The sequence below is a fragment of the Arachis ipaensis genome, chromosome B01 (genome assembly GCF_000816755.2).
Source record: "Arachis ipaensis cultivar K30076 chromosome B01, Araip1.1, whole genome shotgun sequence".
In the NCBI taxonomy this organism is placed as follows: Eukaryota; Viridiplantae; Streptophyta; class Magnoliopsida; order Fabales; family Fabaceae; genus Arachis; species Arachis ipaensis.
The window spans coordinates 100,342,227-100,354,345 of record NC_029785.2 but is presented as its reverse complement, the minus strand read 5'-3'; the positions used below and the strand labels follow the sequence as shown (position 1 = coordinate 100,354,345).

General features: G+C 36.6%; 1 long non-coding RNA gene across 1 annotated transcript in view; it reads right to left on the bottom strand.

The window, feature by feature from the left end:
- Window positions 1-12,119, bottom strand: part of LOC110271400 — a 23,893-nt gene that overhangs the window by 11,552 nt on the left and 222 nt on the right. The window contains exon 2 of the long non-coding RNA XR_002362116.1: window positions 6,251-6,257. This is a non-coding gene — a long non-coding RNA (uncharacterized LOC110271400). The remainder of the gene's footprint in view (window positions 1-6,250; window positions 6,258-12,119) is intronic.

Genomic DNA, 12,119 nt, shown 5'->3' with positions numbered 1-12,119 from the left:
AGTCAAGAGAGAGAGAAACAAAATAAGACAAATTTTAAAAAAAATTTAAAAATTTTGAAATTCAACTTTTAAAAGAAAGCAAAACTAATAAGATACTAAAACTTAAAATTTTAAATTTGAAATAAGATAAGATAACAAAATTTTTGAAAATCAAATTTTGAAAAAGATAAGATAAATATTTAAAATAAGAGAACAAGATTACTAATCAAGACACCAGACTCTTAAAATTAAAATAAGATAAAACAAATAACTAACTAACAAGATTTGAAAATAAAATAAAATAAAAGATTTGATTTTGAAAATTTTTTAAATTTAAAAAGAAAGTCAATCAAAGATTTTAAAATTTAAATTTGGAAAGAAAAAGTCAAACAAGATAAGATAAGATTTTAAAAATTTAAGACAAAAGATTTGATTTTTTTTGAAAAATTTTGAAATTAAAAGGAGAAAGAAAAAGAAAGATATCGAAATTCAAATTTTAAAGAAAGAAGAAATAACCAAATACTAAACTTTTAAATTTTGAAATTAAAAAGAAAGATAAGATAACAAAAATTTAAAATCAAAGAAAAAAATAAGATAGAGATTAAAGATAAAAATATAAACAAGAAAATTAAATTAAATGAAAAGATACCAATGGCACACCAAACTTAAAAATTTTGAATTTAAACAATAATAATTTCAAAAAATTAAAATGAAGAACACTAAAAGACACCAAACTTAAAAATTTTGAAATCAAAGACACTAAATTTTTGAAAATTAAAAAGAAAAACACTAAAGGACACCAAACTTAAAGATTTTGAAATCAAACAAGGAAAAAAACCAAAAAAAGTTTGAATACTAAGAAAGAAAAGCAGAAACAATTTTCAAAGACTCAAGAAAAGAACAAAAACCGAAGGGACACCAAACTTAAGACTTGACACAAGACTCAAACAAAAGAAAAAGATGACTAAAGATAAATTTTTGAAAAAGATTTATTTTTTAAAGAGTTTTCGAAAATTAACAATAAATGAAATTAAAAGAAAGGTAGTAAAAAGTACATAATCCAAGGAGCAAAACAACCGGTAGTTTGTCAATCTCGAACAATCCCTGGCAACGGCGCCATAAACTTGGTGTGCGAAATTAAAACTCGCACAACTGAACCGGCAAGTGCACCGGGTCATTTAAGTAATACCTCAGGTGAGTGAGGGTCGATCCCACGAGGATTGTTGGATTGAGCAATCAGTGTTTATCTTATAGATCTTAGTCAGGCGAATAGAAAGGTAGTTATTGTTGTTGTAGGCGCATAAACAAAACAATAAAGAAGCAATAAATAATTGAAGAAGAAACAATAATAAGAAATCGGTTAAGGCCTCGGAGATGCTTATTCTTCTAGATTAATACTTCTTACTGAGTACTTTATCAATGAATGATTCATTCAATTGCAAGGTTGTAAGTGATTAAAGCCAAGGCCAGTGGGTCATTAATTTCCTCTTATCCAAACCAAACGCCAGGGTCAGCGGTCATTCAACCTGGACGAGGGTGAAGCTCACGCAATTCAATCTCTGGTGATCCTACTCAAAATTCCACAGACAAGGTCGGATCTTCCGGATTGAAGAATGAAGCTCTATGGTTCTAGCCTTAGCGCCATAGAAACCTAAATTACCCATGACTAACGAGATTTTATGTGACATATCTAAATTAGCCCAGATACTCTATTGGAATCTGTGATGCATTCTCAAACTGTAGCTCAATTCTATCCCGCTAAGGACTCACAAGAACTCATTGGTGCGTGAAATTGAACTCCGCACAACTGAACCGGCAAGTGCACCGGATCATCCAAGTAATACCTCAGGTAAGTGAGGGTCGAATCCCATGGAGATTGTTGGATTGAGAAAGGAATGGCTATCTTGTAAATCTTAGTCAGGTAATTAGAAAAGATGGTTGTTTGTTTGAAATCATAAACAAAATAGTAAATACGAAATACCAGATTGATGTGAAAACAATGATATAGATTCAGTTAAGGCTTCAGAGATGCGTATTTATTCCGGATTAACTTTTCTTACTGTCTACTTCAATAATGAATGATTCATTCAATGGCAGCCGTAATTGACTAACTTATGTAATATCCTCATCAACTTAGCCTCTTCTAAACCATAGCATTCCACCATAACCGAGCAACTCATGTACCATCCTCATCAAGTTAACTCATGGCTTCCCACTACAGCTGAAGGTAAGACCTAAGCAATCTACTGCCCTTCGCGATCCTACTCAAAACACCACAGACAAGGTTGGATCTTCCAGATTAGGGAATGTTGCTTCTCAAACTCTAGCCTTAATGCTACAGAGACCTCAGCAACCCACGGTCAACGGGATTTTATGTCACTTATCCAAAGTCGCCTAGGCACTCTCTTGGAATCCGCAGTGCATTCTCTAGGTGTGGTTCAATGCTATCTGGGTCAGGACTCACATGGAACCCATGTAGAACAAGGATGATTATCACAGTTCATCTTCAATTCATGAGATGAAGAATGAAAAATGCACAAGAGAATGGAATCAAACGTGTATTGAAATAGAAACAGTAATATTATTAATCCATGAGAATCAGTAGAGCTCCTAACCCTAGCTTAGGAGGTTTAGTAGCTCATAGCTTACAGAAAGTAATGTGGAAGAAGATGAGGCCAAAGATCCTAAACAAGGGTGATCTTCTCCTATATATAATAACCTAATAACTAATAAGTTCAAATTATGATAGGCTAGACTAGAGGTGCGAAAATCCACTCTTGGGCCCACTTTGGTTGAGTATTTGGGCTGAGCTTGGCGTCCATGATGAGAGAATTTTGTGTCGATCTAGAATTTCTCAAAATAGAATACGTTCGTTGCAAGTATAGCCTAGACCAACAAAGAACCCTTTCAATCAAAGTTTAATTTTCAAATCATGAATAACCGAGAGTAATGAAACCTCGAGTCGTTCTCCCTAGGATGCAATCGAAGTGTTACGCTTTCGGTTGTGGAGGCAAAACGGGTTTGGCAATCAAAAAACAAAAGATTAAAGGAACTTAAGAAATAAAAGAACTAAGGAATGATCAAAATTGGAATTAATGCAAGTAAAGAGAAAATGAGATCAAAACTAGTGAAAATGCTATGTACGCATAAAAAGCCTTGACTTGGGAATAAGAGGATCCAAGGAATCCTATCATCACCATAACCACAACTATGATAATTATGATGAGCCAATCTCATCTAGTCTACCCCTAACATCGAGGAGTAAGTCAAGCAAGCATAATTGACCTTAATCCATAAGTCTTAGCTATGTTATCAAACTAGTTGATAAAAAGCTAGCATCAATGGAAACAAGAGTCAACTAACTATCCAAGAATTATCACTAAATGTCGGACATTATGTCTCTAGTATTCTAGGAACTCAAATCCCAAGCCAAGGTGTGAAAATCTACTCAAAATCCATAATTGGCATTTTAACAAACACCTTGTGTGCATAACCCAAAACATAAGAAATTGAAAAGGGAAATGATAAACTATAACCAATAATTTACAATATCAACAATTAACATTCAATCAAACATAAAGGAGGCATAAAACATTAAATTCATCAATCAAAACTTCAAGAAACTCAAAATTATAAATATGAACAAAGTAACTTGAACCATAAGAACATAAAAGCAAAAGTAGTGAAATTAAAGAGGAAATTGAGAGTACTTACAATAGAAGAAGCAAAAATCCAAAAGAAAAGCTTGCTATAAAATGCAACAATGAACCCTAATTAAAAACCCTAAGAGAGCTCTCCCTAATCTACACTACTCCTACTCCTACTATGTAAAACTATGGAAAATTATGTCTAAGTCCTAATGCCTTTATATGGCTTCATTTTCCCTTCATATAGCACTTCAAAAACCAGCTTCAGCCTTCCAAACTGGGCCAAAGGCCCCCAAAATCGTGGATCACGTGTTTCATTAATGAATCCACGTGCAGGGACCTGTGCGTACGCACAAGTGTGTGCGTACGCACACATGCTGTTTTTCCTCCTGTGCGTACGCACAGGTGCTGATTTTGACCCTTGTGCGTTGGCACAAGATGTGTGCGTGGGCATAAGATGTGTGCATGGAAACAGGCTGAAATGCTTCTTTCCTTTGTTTTCTTCATGTTTTCTCCCTTTTTGCGTGCTTTTTTCCACTTCTACCAAACTATTCTTGCCTCTAGGACCTGAAATCACTCAACAAATATATCACGGTATCGAATGCAATAAAAGTGGGATTAAATTGCTCAATTTAAGCACAAAAATGCATGTTTTCACATTTAGGTTCAATTTAGGGATCAAACACAAAAGTATGCTATTTTGGTAATTAAGTGAGTTTATGTGATGAAATCCATTCAAATTAAGCCAAAATATATCGTCAAATATGGACTCATCAATTCCCCCACACTTAAACAATAGTATGTCCTCATGCTAAACTGATTAACCCCATTTTTAGCATTTATCCTGTGCTTAATCTAGTAGATTTTATCCATTATTCTCATACTTATTCATACAATTCGCATGTTTTATGTTTTCCTTCCTGATTTTGTGCTATGATTGAAAACATGCTTCTTTGGCCTTATATTTGCTAATATTAATCCTCTCTTATTACCATTCGATGCCATGATATGTGTGTTAAGTGATTTCATGGAATACAGGGCAGGAATGGCTTGGAGGATGGAAAGGAAGCATGCAAAAGTGGAAGGAATACAAGAAAGTGAAGGAACTGCTAAAGTTGTCCAGCCTGACCTCTTCGCACTCAAATGGTCATAACTTGAGCTACAGAGGTCCAAATGAGGCGATTTTAGTTGCGTTGGAAAGCTAACATCCGGGGCTTCACAATGATATATAATTTGCCATAGCTGCCCCGAAGATAGGTGACGCGCATGCGTGACCTGGCAAAAATCCAATCCACGCTCACGCGTGACATTGCCGCGTGCTGGACGTATCAGAAATCGCTGGGGGCGATTTTTGGGCTATTTTTTACCCAAGTTTTGGCTTAGAAAACACAGATTAGAGGCTATAAAGTGGGGAATCCATTCATTCAAAAAGACAACATTCATATTCACAATTTTAGGTTTTAGATGTAGTTTTCTAGAGGGAGAGGCTCTCTCCTCTCTCTTAGATTTTAGGATTAGGATTTCTTCGTTTTCTTCATTCCAGATTCAATGTTCCTTTAATTTAGTTTCTCTTCTACTTTTATTTGTTCTAGTGCTTTCACTTGTTAATTACTTATATTGCCAAATTGGCTTATGAACTCTTCATGTTAGATTTGAATTTATGTTTAAATGCAATTTAAGGTATTTCAGATTTATGATTGCTTTCTTCTATTTATAATATAAATAATTTATATTTTCCCCCCTTTGCTTTGGTTGAGTAATTGGTGACACTTGAGTTATCAAACTCAGCTGTTGATTGAAAATTAGAAGTTGCTGATTGATTTGGATCCCTCTAAAGCTAGTCTTTCCACAAGAGTTGACTAGGACTTGAGGAATCAAATTGATTAGTCCACTTGACTTTCCTTTATTTAGTAAGGGTTAACTAAGTGGGAGCAATAAACAATTCTCATCACACCTGATAAGGATAACTAGGATGGGATTTCTAGTTCTTATACCTTGCAATGGTTTTTATAATTATTAATTTACTTTCTTGTCAATTTATTTTCCTGTTCCTTATTTTAAAAATCCAAAAATATACCTTTTTCCATAACCAATAATAAATCATACTTCCCTGAAATTCCTTGAGAGGCGACCCGAGGTTTAAATACTTCGGTTATAAATTTTATTGGGTTTTGTTACTTGTGACAACCAAACTTTTGTACGAAAGGATTCTCTGTTGGTTTAGAAACTATACTTACAACACGATTATTTTTATAAAATTCTTTACTAGCAGAAAATCCGATCGTTCAAAAATGGCGCCATTGCCGGGGAATTGTCAACGTGTGCCTTATTATTGGTTATTGTAAATATTTTATTTTGCTTGTTTATTTGTTTTTATTTTTGTTTTTTTATTTTTATTAGCTACTATGAATTCTCACCCCTCTGGTTTCAAGTTTGGTTCCAATGTTGTTGTAAGGAATGAAAACTATAATGAAAATAGGCATCAAGGTTGGAAGAACCAAAGATGGGAGGAGCCATAAGGATTTGATCAACCCTCTTGGCAACAACCCCCTACAATGCGCTATCACCAACAACCATTCTGTGATGCATACCAAGACAATAGTTATGGTGGACCCTTTTGTGACAAACCACCTCCACCAAATTACTATGGTTAAGAGCCATTCCAGGGAGCGTACCAAGATGATGAATATAGTGTACCCCCTTGTAGTTACCAACAAGCCCCACCATATGCTTATGAACCACCTCTCCAACATAACTTTGAACCACCATACTCACAAGCCCCCTACTACCAAACACCATCACATGATCCTAACCCTTATCCACCATATCAACCACCCTATGAGCCATATGAGCCATACATAGATCTACCCCAATTCTAACCTAATTACTCCCAAGAACCACCACCTCCATATACACCATATCCATATCCATCAATCTAAGAGCCTTATGGTCCTACTTATGATATCCAAGAAGAACAAGAGTCAAGGGATCATCTCAAGGAAACAGTGGATCAATTTCAACCAACCCTGCGTCAAATGGACCGAGCGGTAAACCGAATGGCACCCGAAGCTTTCATGGCTAAAGAATCTCAACTTGAGAACAAGGAATTGAGGTATGCTGTGCAACAAGTGGAAAAGATAGAGAGTGATAAACCACCACATTCTTATTTTGATGAACCACCGTCTTATCATGAACCTTTCCTCCCAAGTAATGAGCCCTCGTATCCACCTCAACCTTCAATACATGACACTCTTGGTGTTCTTCTTCAAGGGCAAAGAGAGATGGAACGGGGAGTACTAGAATTCGTGACTGCCTTAACCGAGGTAGTAAATCAATTAGCTTCCTAACATCTGAGCATTCAAACTACTCCCATGGCTACATGTGGAGAATCAAAAGAAGAGCGTAGCATGAAGGAGATACTAGAAACTCCGGTGGACAATGAAGAACATGGCTTTGTATTAGAACAAGTGGAGGAAGCCATAATAGTTGCAGAGAAAGAAGTGGTTAAAGATTTAGGAGATGCTGAACCTCCATGGGAATCTAGAATTATAGATTACTCCTCCAATAAGATTGAAATTGATGTCAAGAAGGCCAGTGCACAACCTCCATGGCATATTTCTTATGAAGACTTGGATGGGATAGATCAAGAAGTAAGTTCCCTTGGTGATGAGGATCATGCATCAAGTCCTCCTAGTGATAAATCTACATCCATAAATGAACTCCTTGAATATGAAGACTCTTCTCTGATCGAGTTTGAGAATGATGTGGAAGCAGAAATTCTTAGAAAAGGACGGACGGGAGTTGAGTACGCTTTATCAAGAACGTTGGAGACTTCTCCACCTAGGTTGCCACCTACTCCTTCATTTGAGTGGATAAGGCTTGTCTCTATTCGCGTTACCATTCCACCTGAATATGGTATTCTTGAAACGGATGGCCAACTTAGAAGACTTTGTTGCATTAAGTGTAAGAGAAGGACGTTTAGTGGTTGGAGTTGCAAATCAAGGCTCATCAAGGTTGATACTTCAAGAGATAGATGTAAGAGCTCAACTGGTGATAATTTGGTTAGATCTAAAAGAAGAGTTTGATACTCCGTAGAGAATTCAGAGTGCTTGCCACCCGGATGGAACCATGATGATCAACTTGAAGACGGGTGTAGAATCAAGATTTGGGATCCCGACATACAAGAAGATCAACTTTGGGAGCTCAAAGCTTGTGAAGAACTCCATAAGGGCTTGGGAAATTTACATGGAATAGACAGAGCTTATTGGAAGTCCAAGCATTGGTGGCAGTTTCAAGATGAGTTCAAGCACAAGCCGCCATGACAAGGAGCTTCTCGAATGTCCAACTTAAGGACTTTAACTAAAAGTGCTAGGTGGGAGACAACCCACCATGGTATGATCGTTCTTTTTCAGCCTTAGTTTTATTTTATTTTGTTTTATTCTTAAGTTTTATTTTATTCTAGTTTTCTTCGTGATTCATTCATAATTTCTGCATAGTCATCTGCATTCTGTATTTTGCATTATGCATTAAAAAAATGCATGCGACGCGCAAGCGTCGCTAACGCGTCTGCGTCATATGTGCATTCGAAACAAGGAAGAAAAGAAGCAGAGAGTCACACGGGAGCGTGTCTGAGGCATTTCTTAGGCATAAGCATGCCCACGCGTGTGCGTCCCTGACGCATCCGCATCACTTGAGAAAACAGCCTCCCACGCGTGCGCGTCACCCACGCTCACGTGTGACCCTGCAAAATCGACGTAAATGGGTGTATGGCAGAGAGTTATGATGGAGTGAGGCTGGAATTGTGCTAGAAGCATAAGCCCTACCACGCGTACGCATCCCAGACGCGTCCGCGTCATTTTTTTAAAAAAGTAAGGCCATTCACGCGTGCGCGTCACCCACGCGCACGCGTCACCCTTAATTTTGGCAATGTGCGAACGAAACAAAAAGTTGTGCGTACGCGACGCTGCTCTCGCGCCAATGGCACAATTCATTTCACGTGAACGCGTGACCCACGCGTCCGCGTCACTTGAAAATAGAGCTAATCACGCGAGTGCGTGCTCCACGCGTCCGCGTCGCATGCGACGCACAGTTTAACTAGACCTGCGCCAGAATTCCTATCTTTTCTTCCCCAATCTTAATTTTTTTTCTTCTCCCTTCTTATTTTTTTTCTGTCCTTTCTACTTCTTTCTTACTTTCTTCTTCTTCATTCCTTTAACCTCTCATCCTTCTTCACTTTCATTCTATTTTACTTAATTTATTTGCATACTTTCATTCATTTCATTTTAATTTTGTGCATATTTTTATTTTCTTTTCTAAAGTTTTTCTTTTTACATTGGTGTCACATGTTCTTGTTCAACTGTTGTGTCTTTTCTGGTATTATTTTGGTGCTCAGTGACTTATTTTATGTTGATTGGGTGATATTATTTATTTGTCAAATGCCAATTTTTATGATACTTGTACCCCTCTTGCGTTGATATGAACATATACTGTCTTTCATTACCCACACTCTTCCCCTTTGTTGCAATTTTTGCACTAGTGATATGCCATGTGCCTCTACTATTTTTTCACTTGCATGTTGTAGCTACCATGTACTTAAGACTCTCATTGTTTGGCATTAACCCACCCATATTTTCTTTGTTCTCTTATCTTTATTTCTGGGTTAATTTTCTTCTTTTTCCTCTTCTTTCAGGCTGGCCACCGAGAAAAGGAAAGAGAAACTTCTATATGGGGCAACAGACAAGTCCATCTGCACAATCTCTAGAGAAAAGCATCAGTTGTAGCAGCCCGTCCACTTGCACATCTTAGCATGCACCGAGGACGGTGTAATCTTTAAGTGTGGGGAGGTCGATACCGACTTCCGTGGGTTAGTTATTTTCTTCTCAACACCAATATTTTATTTTCTTTGTTTGTTCATTGTTGCATTTGCATGTTTGATTGCATATTTATTTGATTTTGTGCATATCTTACCACCACTTGGTTAAAGTAATATTTTCTTTTTCAAGAAACCTTTTATAACATTTAACTAATTTGATTTAAAATTTTTGATAAACTTGTTTGAAGGAATATGATACTGGAACATGGTTTAGAGCTCGAACACACAAAACCTGTGAGATTCTTGAGCTTATTTGAATTGGTTATATTTTATCAACCAATATTTTATTTTGGTGTGTGTTGTTCTCTCTAAAATTGTGATATTTGTCTTGCTTGATTCTATATTTCCATTGTTTGATGTATGCATGCACTTATATGATTGAGGCCTTTGTTTCACTGAGCTTACATACCCATATGGCCTTACCCTTTCATTATCCCTTGCAAACCAATTTTGAGCCTATTATACCCCTTTCTTATTTACTTTAGCTCATCACTAACTCTAAGCAAAAAACAATAATGTCCTTAATTTGAATCCTTGGTTAGCTTAGACTAGTGAGAGTGCTCATGAATTAAGTGTGGGAAAGTTGGATTTGGAAACATTTGGTTTAAGAATTAGGTGTTATATATCTTTATGAAAATGTGAAATAAATATTTAGGACATGTTCATGCATTCAATAATTTAATCATATGCATCGAGAAAAAAAACAAAAGAAAAAGAAAAAATATATATATATAAAATAAAGGAGAAAAGAAAAGAAAAAGAGCAAATAATAAAAGGGGACAAAACGCCCCTAAGAAAATGGTGATAGCAATGCATATGTACTGTACTCGAATCAGGATGCATGAATATATGGAAAACATGGTTAATGGACAGTTAGGTTTTGTATTTTGATTACATGGATTGTCTTAAGTTAGGTGAGAAGTTTAGGTTAATTAAGGATTTAGATTTTAGTCCACTTGATCAAATACAATCCTACCTTGACACTAACCCGATTACAACCCTTAAAAGACATCTTGATATGTGTATTTGTGCATCAAATTAGTGTTGATTGGTAGAAGAAGAGCAAGCCTTAGAAAGCATGATTAGTAGAGAATTGAGAGATCGAACCTTAAACACCTGAGCGATTAGAGTATATACACTTCCAGTGAGGGTTCGATGCTCGATTCTTTGTTCCCAGCTTTCACGAGCTATCTTCTTCTTGAAAGTCTATTTGTACTTTATTTTTATGATTTGAATTAGTGAAATCCAGTTCATATTTGTTCTTGGAAGATTTATTTACTTTGACCAAGTAGGTAGAAACATTTTGCATGTAGTTGCATTCACATAGATAGGTTGCATTTCATATTCTCTACCATTCCTCTTCACCCTTTTAGTTCTCATTAGCTTAGCATGAGAACATGCTAATGTTTAAGTATGGGGAGGTTGATAAACCCCATTTTTAGGGTTTATCCTATGCTTAATCTAGTAGATTTTATCCATTATTCTCACACTTATTCATACAATTTGCATGTTTTACGTTTTCCTTCCTGATTTTGTGCTATGATTAAAAACATGCTTCTTTGGCCTTATATTTGCTAATATTAATCCTCTCTTATTACCATTCGATACCGTGATATGTGTGTTAAGTGATTTCAGGGATTACAGGGCAGGAATAGCTTGGAGGATGGAAAGGAAGCATGCAAAAGTGGAAGGAATACAAGAAACTGAAGGAACTGCTAAAGCTGTCCAGCCTGACCTCTTCGCACTCAAACGATCATAACTTGAGCTACAGAGGTCCAAATGAGGCGGTTCTAGTTGCGTTGGAAAGCTAACATCCGGGGCTTCACAATGATATATAATTTTCCATAGCTGCCTGATGAGCGGATAATTTATACGCTTTTTGACATTGTTTTTAGTATATTTTTAGTAGGATCTAGTTACTTTTAGGGATGTTTTTAATAGATTTTGTGTTAAATTCACATTTTTGGACTTTACTATAAGTTTGTGTGTTTTTCTGTGATTTCAGGTATTTTCTGGCTGAAATTGAGGGACTTGAGCAGAAATCAGATTCAGAGGTTGAAAAAGGACTGCTGATGCTGTTGGATTCTGACCTCCCTGCCCTCAAAGTGGATTTTCTGGAGCTACAGAACTCGAAATGGCGCGCTTCCAATTGCGTTGGAAAGTAGATAGCCAGGGCTTTCCAGCAATATATAATAGTCCATACTTTGGCCAAGAATTGACGATGTAAACTGGCGTTCAACGCCAGCTTTCTACCCAAATCTGGCGTCCAGCGCCAGAAAAGGATCCAAAACCAGAGTTGAGAATAAAATATTGACTCAGCAAGTCAATATGATCTCTCAGAGTCTGCATGGAATGCAAGCTGCATGCAACAGTACTCAAGAGGCATCTTCTGAAGAAGAAGCTTATGATCCTGAGAACCCTGCAATAGCAGAGGTAAATTACTTAGGTGAACCTTATGGAAACACCTATAACCCAACATGGAGAAATCACCCAAATTTCTCATGGAAGGATCAAAAGCCCCAACAAGGCTTTAATAATGATGGAAGAAACAGGTTTAGCAATAGCAAGCCTTTTCCATCATCAACTCAGCAACAGATAGAGAACTCTGAACAAAATGCTTC